Source organism: Cryptomeria japonica, chromosome 10 (genome assembly GCF_030272615.1).
Source record: "Cryptomeria japonica chromosome 10, Sugi_1.0, whole genome shotgun sequence".
In the NCBI taxonomy this organism is placed as follows: Eukaryota; Viridiplantae; Streptophyta; class Pinopsida; order Cupressales; family Cupressaceae; genus Cryptomeria; species Cryptomeria japonica.
In genome coordinates, this window is record NC_081414.1 from 329,604,055 (window position 1) to 329,615,368 (window position 11,314).

Below are 11,314 nucleotides of genomic sequence, written 5' to 3' on the forward strand. Positions count from 1 at the left end.
TAGGTTCATTTCACCCTTTAATTAATTAATTCAAATTAATTAATTCCCTCCATCCAAAATCATTTCTTATAATTCCCTAATTAATTAAAACAAATCAAATTCATGAGTTGAGATTAATTAGCCTTTTCCCATTATTTGAATTTTTAAATTCAAATTCTCCTAACTTCTACCACTCCTAAACCTAACCACTCCTAAACCTAATTCATTCTACCTAACCCCCATGTCCCCTTTCATCCAACCTCTTCTAGAACCTTTGTGACACTTGTCACTAAGTGTTCCCTTTCATCCAAACCCTTCTAGAAACCTCTTGACACTTTTCACCATTGAGATGATAGATGTTCCCTTTAATCCAACCCCTTTGCCAACCTCCTCCAATTTAACCATTGATATCTTCAGATCAATCTTGATTGTTGATTCCTGCCACCTCACCCCTAGCCTTGGAAATCCTATAAATAGACCTCATTTTGGAGCAATATGGGTCCCAATTCATATCATTTTTGCATCCTGATTGATCCTATCTCATTTTCATCTTATGCATTGTTACTATAGGCATCTAGCTTCCAATTTATCATTTTTAGCAATGTTATCATGCTCAATTTTATCTTAATTGCATCTTAATCTTAGTTCATTTTCTAGATCAATCATGAACTCATATAGCTTAATCATTCTATTCTTGCTAGATCATGCATCTTCATCATTCAAATCCTACATCTAAGTGTAGTCAAGTCACTAGAATTTGCATAACAAGATTTGAGAGCAAAATTCATACTCGCATTTACTAGGAGGTGATAGATCGCTTAGCTATGGTTTTATCTTTATTTGATTTAATTCACTAACCATTGCTTGTAATGATTTATTGAGTGCATTGTGGTTGCATGTATAGGTACACTTCACAGAGCACGACATTTTGGCGCTCACTGTGGGGCCAGAATCATCACATTTGGCCTCTTAATCTTCAGCAAACTTCATCTCTGTCTAGCTCTGGTTCATAAATTTGTACGAGTTGCCTTTTCAGCTCGTACGAACTTCCTTTCAGCCTAGGACGACACCTCATCTTGACTCGTACTAGGTATAAATCTGTGTCATATGAGGTTTTATGTTGCAAATTCTTTATTCGTACTAGGTCTAAAGTTGTGTTGTACGAGTCTATTTCTTTCAAATTCTTTACGCGTACTAAGCATAATTCTATGTCATACGAGCTGGTTTTGGCTTGTGTTAGAGATCTAAATATTTGTCTTTTTATCTAATAAATCATGTCGTACGGGTTTCTGCATCTGTGATTTTTTTGATAAACTGCATGTTAGGGTTTTCTGATTTTAATCCGAACTTCACTAATGCTAACCCTGGCTGGTTTGTGAGATTTTTGGTAGCCTAACTCTTTTCTACAGGATGATTGATGAAGATACGCTTGTCAAAGACATAATTCAAAAACCAGTCAATGACTACTAATGGATCTATTTTGTAGGTTGCCTATGAATCCGACTAAACTTTTTGTATTCATTAAATTTTTCTAGGCACACTTCAATTTTGCTAAAGGAAATGAACTATCATGTCTTATGTGTCTTTGATGATAGGCGAGTATGCTCTCACCTTTCTTAGGTGATCAGAAAGCTAGACTCATCTTTTACTTTCGTTAGTGCATTTCTTTAGCAGGCCTGCCCTCCCGAGAGTAATAACTCTTAGCCCTTAAGGACGGTGAGAGGGGAATGACCTAAGTGGGAACGACTAACGCCAAGTAATCCAACCCACTATAAAATAAATGTGTTTTTGATGAAAATCAAAGCAACGAAAGTGCTTGGGAATAACTCTCCTCTGTACCTTCGGGTATATCAAACCTTGGTTTTCAAGGCTGGGAGACCTCTTAATTGAGTTTATACCCCGATGCGCTGAACGAATCCCTTACTAGTTCCAGTTAAAATAGAAGCTACTCAATTCACCTTTGAAAGGGTGATAATCTTTGTGCAAGAGAGATAGTAACTCTCCTAATACACTTGCCATATCGTGCCCCCATTAGCATTTGGAGTCGGATAATACGACGTTGAGAATCCATTGCGTGAGACTCAGCGGCCGTATTCTGATTAGCTATTGGGTGTGTACCTAAGTCAGCAAGCAAAGGTTTTCATTCTCAGCTAACTTCCTTAGGGTTTAGCATGCTTGGAGTCATTTTTCACATCATGTGTTTGCTGTGTATTCATCCCTAAATCGACAAATCAGACATCCAAAAATTAGAAGACATAAGCAAAACATTAAATCTTCTACGAGTTAGGATCTCTGTCGTACGAACTTGTTTGCATAAAATCTTGTGTCGTACGAGTTAGCTATTTTATCGTATGGTTCATAAAAGTGTGTCGTACGAGCCTCTGCTTTTTACATGAAAACTTCTGATTTGTCATACAAACTCATATCTTGTGTCGTTCTAAGCTGCATATTCTGTCGTACAAAACTCTGCATTTGTCAGTCCAGAGCTGTGTCTTACATGCCTATTTCAGATTTATCATTTCTGCTTAATCAATTTGCAGTAAACATAAACACTTGTTATCTGTCAGTCTATGCTTAGATTGTCCGCTTGGTTTGCTTGGTCAAGTTATCACCTATCAAAATTAGACTCTAGAAGGTAAACACCCCAAGATTTTCAAGTGCTCACCCTCAACAAGTTGAAAATCTAAACATCTCAAAGTTCATTATCACCCTCTTTGATAAACTGATCAATCAAACATAGTTTCTCATCAGGATCAATCATCCTTTATCATGAAACTAAAATGTTTGGTCAGGATAATCTTGTCCCACATCGTAGGATATATCGTTCCTACTGGACTTGGTTCTTATCAAATCACCACCATTGCACTCCTAAATCGAAGATCGAAAAACTTGCAAACTTTTAAACACTTGAATTCTCTTTTAGTGTCATATCACTTTATTGCCTTGAAATTGACTATTGATCACTTTTCAAAACAACCTTTTGGACAATCGAATGCTAGCAAAATAACACACGTGTATGCCCCTTCTAACTAGAGCTCAGAAACGAAGGATCACAGAGACTGAAATTGAAACATTGAAAACATTCAAAGAGCATATAACCATGGAACATGAAGATGAAATACAAGTTGAAGAAGAAATAACAGAACAAAACATCAGAGACATCAAGAAAGATCCCCAATTCGACAAATTTATGCAAAAATTGTTGGAGGAAGAAAAAGAAAAATACTTTCTAATGCTAGCCAAATTTGGTGCTACACTTCCCCATGATTTTGATGGGAATGAATTGACACAAAGGAAAAGTGACCCTCCCCCTAATAACGAACAATATGAGGACATCTTTGGTCTCCGTATGAATGACACATCAATTCCCAATAACACCAGAATCAATGAAGAAACTGACATACCTAGAAGAGATGAAGTAGAAATCTTGAATAACATTCAATTCAATGAGGATACAAGAAGAGCTAGAGATGAAACAAGAAGAGATCCCAATCCTCCTAGAATGAAAAATCATGGTCATGCAAGAACAAATCATGTTGATAATCCTATCATGGCTCTCACACAACAACTGCAAGCAATGCAAACACAAATCCAAGAGATGAAAAGAGGAAATGTTAGATGATACTCACTTCAAGAAATCTGTCCTTATCCTTTCAAAAGAAATCTAAACATGATACCATTTCCTATAGGTTTTGAAACTCTGATATACAAAAAATATGATGGAAGCACTGACCCTCAAGATCATATATGAGAATTTTGCACAATGAGTATGGAGTTTGCACATGAGGATACCTACTTAATGAGACTATTTCTGAAAAGCTTAACTGGACTAGCTATGGAATGGTTCTCCAAACTTACACCTGGAATCAGATCATTTTCAGAGTTGGTGGATAAGTTTGTTTCACAATACTCCTACAACATACAACATGAAGTAACAATGCTAGACCTATGTAACACTAAAGAAAAAAGTGGAGAACCCTTCATGACATTCTTACAATGATGGAGATGCCTAGCATTGCGGTATCCTCGTACATTGCCAGAGTACAAAAAAATGGACATATTCATTGAAAAGTTAAATGATCAAATGAGTTATTGCTTAAAAATGCAAGGAAATCAAAGCTTTGGAAAAATGGTTGATAATGGAATCAGAATGGAAGAAGACATGATAAAAAAGGGTGAGTTGAAAATATACAAAGAAGGAGTCCATCCTCCTAACAACAACAATAACAACAATCACAATGATAAGCCAAAGTTTTGGAATAGAAATTGAAATATTGTCAATGATGGAATAGTAGATAACAACAATGTGAAACCAAAGCAACCGATTTTCAATTTATCTACTCACTTAGCACCAGCACAACAAAACAACAATCACCAAAGAGCAACTATCAAAACTTTCTTTCGAAGATAATTCACAAACATTGGTGAACCCCTTGGATCAGCACTAAAGACACTTCTCGCAAACAAATTGATCACTTTACCAGAAGAAAGAAACTACAAACCTCAAATAAAACCACCTTGGTGGAACCATAATTAGTATTGTGATTTCCATAGAAACAAGGGACATCTCATAGATAATTGTCAAAAGTTGAAACATGTCATACAAGACTTAATTGATAATGGTGTAATAACTGTGGATGGACATACAACAAATGAATCTCATACCGCCTTTAAAACTCCACTTCCAAACTATGAGAAAGGTGAGTCATCAACAACAAACAATGGTAAGGGTAAAGTGAAGGTAAAGTATGCTCATACATATGACAATGTGGTGAATGTGATTGTAGTTAAAGAAAAACAAAATCAAGAACATGCTCAGGCTATCAGAAGAAGCAAAGCCAAAGTTGGTTTTCCGGGTCCTACAACAAACACATCATCCACTACAGCAAAACAATACAATCTAGTGGAACAATTGCAGAAAAAACTTGCCCAAATATCAATCTTGGAACTTTTAAAGCTTTCACCCGCACATAAAGAAATTCTTGAACGAGCATTAGTAGATACAAATGTATCCAAACATCTTGATATCGATCAATTTCAAACCATGGTGGGACACCTCAAAACCCCTCATTGCTTATCATTCACTAACGAAGATGACATGTCCTTGCAACATCCTCACAACACTCCTTTGTATATTGAAGTCCTTATTCACAAAACCCGAGTTAAGCGTGTTCTAATAGACGGTGGAGGTGGCCTAAATATTTGTTCATTAAGTCTTGTTTGTGCCTTAGGATATTCAAAAGATGCACTTGATGTCCAAAAAAGGATCACTATAAAAGCTTATGATGAAGAAGAACGTTCCTCCAAGGGAATTGTGATACTACCAATCAAAGTGGGACCTCTACAAAAAGACACATCATGCCAAGTTCTAGACTTGGACCTATCATATAATGTGCTCTTAAGGAGACCATGGATACATGACTTGCAAGCTATCCCATCAACCTATCATCAATGTGTCAAATTTCCCTATGAAGGACAAGAAATCACAATATCCGCAGATGCAAATCCATTCCAATATTGTAGCAATCTAAAAATGGCTCAGGAAGTAATTGTTCCTCATAACAGGGAAGCAACATCTTCGAACACACAATCCAAGGAAAAATCATTCGCCTGTATTCTATCAAGTATGGAAAAATAAATGTAGCTAAGAGATCGAGGGAACGAAGAATACTCAATATCACAATTACCACTTTCTCCTAAATCCTTGGGAAAACCATCAAGCTCTAAACAACAACCAACTGTGAAACATCTTCCGATATTTGATGGAGCATTTATTAGTGATGGAACGTTATAAGAGGAGACAGAAGACAAAGATGTGCTACAGTGGTTATACAAAGATGAAGAAGTTCAACAAAAGGTCAACAATATCAGAATACCTACAAAAAAATATGGAAAAGGATTCAATATTTTTTGAAGGATGGGATATACTGGGACAAGCCCTATAGGAAAAATAAAAGAAGGTATCTCAGAACCTATTCAGCCTCATACTCAACAGACTACAGGCAAAACAGGTTTAGGGTATGGACAAGTCACTATACTGGAAGAGACATCTTTTAGTCAACAACAAGAGGAGTATGAAAATAGACAAGAACAACTGGCAATTGAAAGGGAAGAAAATCAGTTAAGCAACAAACACAAGAAAACACAAAATGGCAAAAGAAGCAAGCTTCAAATCAACAAGAGAAACAAACTAAAAAAATCTCTCAAGAAACCTTAAATCTCAATAAAAACAAGAAAGAAGCTAATATAAGTCTAGGAGAACTCATAGAAAAGTTGAAAAAACTCAATCTCAGTCCTGAAGAGGTTGAATATGAAAGAAGAAAAAGTATAGCCAGAAAAGCGGAAGAAATGTTATATGACCAAATCTGTAGACTACAAGGTGCAAGTGATATAGATTCTAATGAATGGGAATGGGATTCATATCACTCTAAAGAATCATCTGAAGAAAAATTCTTTGAAGGAGATATAGAAGTCGATATAGTTCACATGTATGCAGGACAAACGTCAGGAACTAGTTCACTTGAATTAGAATCACATTCGGCTAACTTGGACTTAACCGAGGATGATCAAGAACTTCTTACGCAAGATCATTCTAATGAGAGTACTATTTTAGACATCGACATACATATTGAAAACTTTGATACATCCATCATGACCCTTGAAACCCTTGAAACATACCAGCCTGAAGACCCTCTACCTTTAATCCACCCCAAACTTATTGATTGGGAAAATGAAGGACATATCGCTATTGATACCTTTCCAAATGACCATGCCATATCTGTATATCTTAATGCAATCGAACCCGTAACAAATTTAACTAGGAATTTCAGCAACACATCTTCCAGTCAAGTGGGTACCAAATCTCCTAGTCGCAAAAGTGAAAATAAGGAAAACAATATCAGGTCTAATGCTGAAAACCATTTCTTGGCAACATTAGACCAAGAAAAAGTAAAACCAAAGGACGTATCTAATGGTGAAAACCTCCTTGAGGCGCCGGAAGATGGGAGATTTGACACTTTACCTGAGCACTATCAAGAAATTTCATCCATTTTGATCGAACCAACAGAGGCAGTTAACATTGGCACAACAGAGCAACCAAAGATTCTTCATCCAGTGACTTCTCTATCAGAAGAAGAAATGCAACAATATGTGGAATTCTTCAAATGACGGCAAATCAATTTTGCCTAGTCCTATGCAAACATGCTAGGGTTAGATCCAGAGCTTATTATGCATCACTTGAATGTTAATCCAAGAGACAAACCAGTTAAACAAAAGTTACGGAAAATGCATCCTCATATTGCTCTTCTAGTCAAGGTAGAATTAATGAAATTACCGGATGTAGGATTCATCATACCTATAGCATATCCTCAATGGGTATCCAACATTGTTCTTGTTTCAAAACCAAATAAAAGCATCAAAATATGCACAGACTTCAGAGATCTTAATAACGCATGTCCAAAGCATGACTTTTCTTTGCCTAACATTGACATCATTGTAGATTTAACTACTGGACACTCCATGTTTTCTCTAATGGATGGTTTCTCTGGATACAATCAGATCAAAATAGAACCTGAAGATCAAGAAATGATAGCTTTCACATGCCCATGGGGTACTTTCTGCTGGAACGTCATGTCTTTTGGACTAAAAAATGCAGGTGCCACATATCAAAGAGCTATGACAACTATATTTCATGACATGATGCATACATTCATGGAAGACTATGTGGATGACATATTAGCTAAATCATACAACATAGAATAACATATAGAGATACTAGAAAAGATCTTTGACAGGTTAGAACAATACAAGCTAAGGCTAAACCCTAAGAAATGTGCCTTTGGTGCTACTTCAGGAAAGCTATTGGGATACATTGTTTCAGCAAGAGGAATCAAAGTAGATCCAGCTAAGGTTAAAGCAATCATGGGAATGGCATCTCCCAAGAATATCAGTCAACTAAGATCACTACAAGGAAGACTCCAGTCAATCAGAAGATTTGTTGCTCAACTAGCAGATAAATGTCAACCATTTACCCATCTATTGCACAAACATGTTAATTTTAAATGGGACCATTAATGTGAAGAAGCATTCAACAAGATCAAGGCATATCTTATGCAACCACCTGTCCTAATGTCACCAATTCTAGGAAAACCATTATTACTCTATGTATCAACTACCAAAGCATCATTGGGAGTTTTGCTTTCATAAGAGGATAAGGAAGGAAAAGAACGAGCCATCTACTACATCAACAAAACACTAGAAGGATATGAGGTTAACTATTCATCAATAGAAAAAGCATGCTCGCCAGTAGTTTTTTCTTCGCAAAAATTACGACACTATCTACTATCTCACTCCATCAAGTTGATAGCTAAAATCGATCCTCTGAAGTATTTGCTCAGGAAAGCCACATTGACAGGACGACTAGTAAAATGGATCATGTTTCTAAGTGATTTTGATATCAAATATGTTGACAGAAAAGCTATCAAGGGATAGGTCATCGCAGATCAACTAGCAGAAACACCACTTCAAGATGACCATCCTCTACAGATTGAGTTTCCCTATGATGATATCCTAATAGTCATAACAAAATCATGGCAACTATACTTTGATGGTTCATATACAAAACATGGATCAGGAGTAGGAATTCTATTCATCACACCACAAGGTCATACAATCCTAAAAGCATACAAATTAAGCTTTCCGTGTACAAACAATATAGCAGAGTATGAAGCATTGGTAATAGCTATCAAAATGGCTGTAGAATGGAACATTAAACAACTTCAAGTCTTTGGAGACTCTCAGCTCGTCATCAATCAAATCAATAATGACTATCAAACAAAATATGACAAACTCATTCCTTACAAAAAGATAGTGGATGATATCAAGAAGTACTTTGTAGAAATAACTTTTGAACAAATCCCAAGAAATAACAACAAAGCAGCAGACGCCATGGCTACACTTGCTTCTCTCCTACAGACACAGGAAAATCAACAACGTTATGAATTCTTGGTTGAAGAGTTGTTTCATCCTGCCTTTAATTGTCCTGATTCCCAAACAATTTGTCAACTTATTGGACATGATTCCTCTCGCTATGCCCAAACTTACACATACCTAAAAGACAATATCCTACCTCTTGACTTATCAAAAAATCAAAAGAGAAACTTTATTCACCAATCCTCCCATTATACTCTCATCGCAGATACCTTGTTTAAATGAGGTCTAGACGGTACTCTCTTAAGATGTCTCAGACAAGAAGAATCTGAGAAGGCCTTACATGAAGTCCATAATGGCATTTGTGGCACTCATTCAAGTGGTCTTACCCTTTCGAAAAAACTCATACGCTTGGGCTATTATTGGCCGACTATGGAATGAGATTCGATTAAAATAGCAAGAACATGCAAACAATGTCAGATCCATGGGAATTTGATTCATGCACCAGCACAAGAACTTCATGCTTTAGCAACATCTTGGCCTTTTTGCCAATGGGGTCTTTATCTTTTAGGAAAGATAAATCATTCTTCATCTAATGGACACAAATTCATCCTTGTATCTACAAAATATTTTACAAAATGGATTGAAGCAGTACCTCTCATAAATATCATAGGAAAACAAATTGTTGCATTTATCTTGAACTATATCATCTACCACTGTGGAATACTAATGACCATTATCACTGATAATGGGAGACCATTCAAGAACCAAGATGTACAAGAGCTATGTGAGAATTTCAAAATCCAGCACAGATTCTCCACACCATATTATCCACAGGGAAATGGGCAGGCAGAAGCATCTAACAAAACTATCTGAAAATCCATAAAAAGATAGTGAACAATGCTAGAAGAGATTGGCATATCCAACTAAACCCTACTCTATGGGCCTACCACACCAGTATCTGCACACCGACAGGTGTCACACCTTTCTCTCTTGTATATGGATTAGAAGCCATATTGCCAATCGAAGTAGAGATACCCTCTCTACGAGTATCACTAAAAGGTCTGATCCCAGATGAAGAACAAAGAGTATCTAGACTGCAAGAGTTAGAACTAATTCATGAATGAAGACAAAATGCCTTTGATCATTTAAAGGTATATCAGCAAAGAATGTGTCGAAGCTATAATCACAAGGTCAAACCATGAATCTTGCAAGTGGGAGAACTAGTGCTAAAGGAAAATCCATGCAACCAAGTAGATCGAGAAAAGAAAGGAAAATTTGAACCAAACTAGTTAGGTCCATTTGTGGTCACAACAGTATTTGGGTTAGGAGCATATCAACTATCAACACAGGATGATGATCAACTTGAAGAACCCATCAATAGCATGCATCTGAAAAAGTTTTATGTTTGAAAAATCAGAAAAATCAAAAACAGTGAAAAATCAAAACAATCAAAAACAGTGAAAAAGCAGAAAATCCAAAAAAAAAAAATCAAATATCAGAAAAAGTGCAATAAAAACAGATGGTGAAAACCTGGCAAACAGGTGCTATCTGTCCGCTAGCTCTTCCATCTATTAGTTCATGCATTCTTTCCACTTGCATTCATCTTCCATCAACGCTATCCATATCCATCATAAGCATTTGTACATACGCAGAGGAAAACAAATTGTTGCATTTATCTTGAACTATATCATCTATCACTATGGAATACTAATGACCATTATCACTAATAATGGGAGACCATTCAAGAACCAAGATGTACAAGAGCTATGTGAGAATTTCAAAATCCAGCACAGATTCTCCACACCATATTATCCACAAGGAAATGGGCAGGCAGAAGCATCTAACAAAACTATCTGAAAATCCATAAAAAGATAGTGAACAATGCTAGAAGAGATTGGCATATCCAACTAAACCCTACTCTATGGGCCTACCACACCAGTATCTGCACACCGACAGGTGTCACACCTTTCTCTCTTGTATATGGATTAGAAGCCATATTGCCAATCGAAGTAGAGATACCCTCTCTACGAGTATCACTAAAAGGTCTGATCCCAGATGAAGAACAAAGAGTATCTAGACTGCAAGAGTTAGAACTAATTCATGAATGAAGACAAAATGCCTTTGATCATTTAAAGGTATATCAACAAAGAATGTGTCGAAGCTATAATCACAAGGTTAAACCATGAATCTTTCAAGTGGGAGAGCTAGTGCTAAAGGAAAATCCATGCAACCAAGTAGATCGAGAAAAGAAAGGAAAATTTGAACCAAACTAGTTAGGTCCATTTGTGGTCACAACAATATTTGGGTCAGGAGCATATCAACTATCAACACAGGATGATGATCAACTTGAAGAACCCATCAATAGCATGCATCTGAAAAAGTTTTATGTTTGAAAAATCAGAAA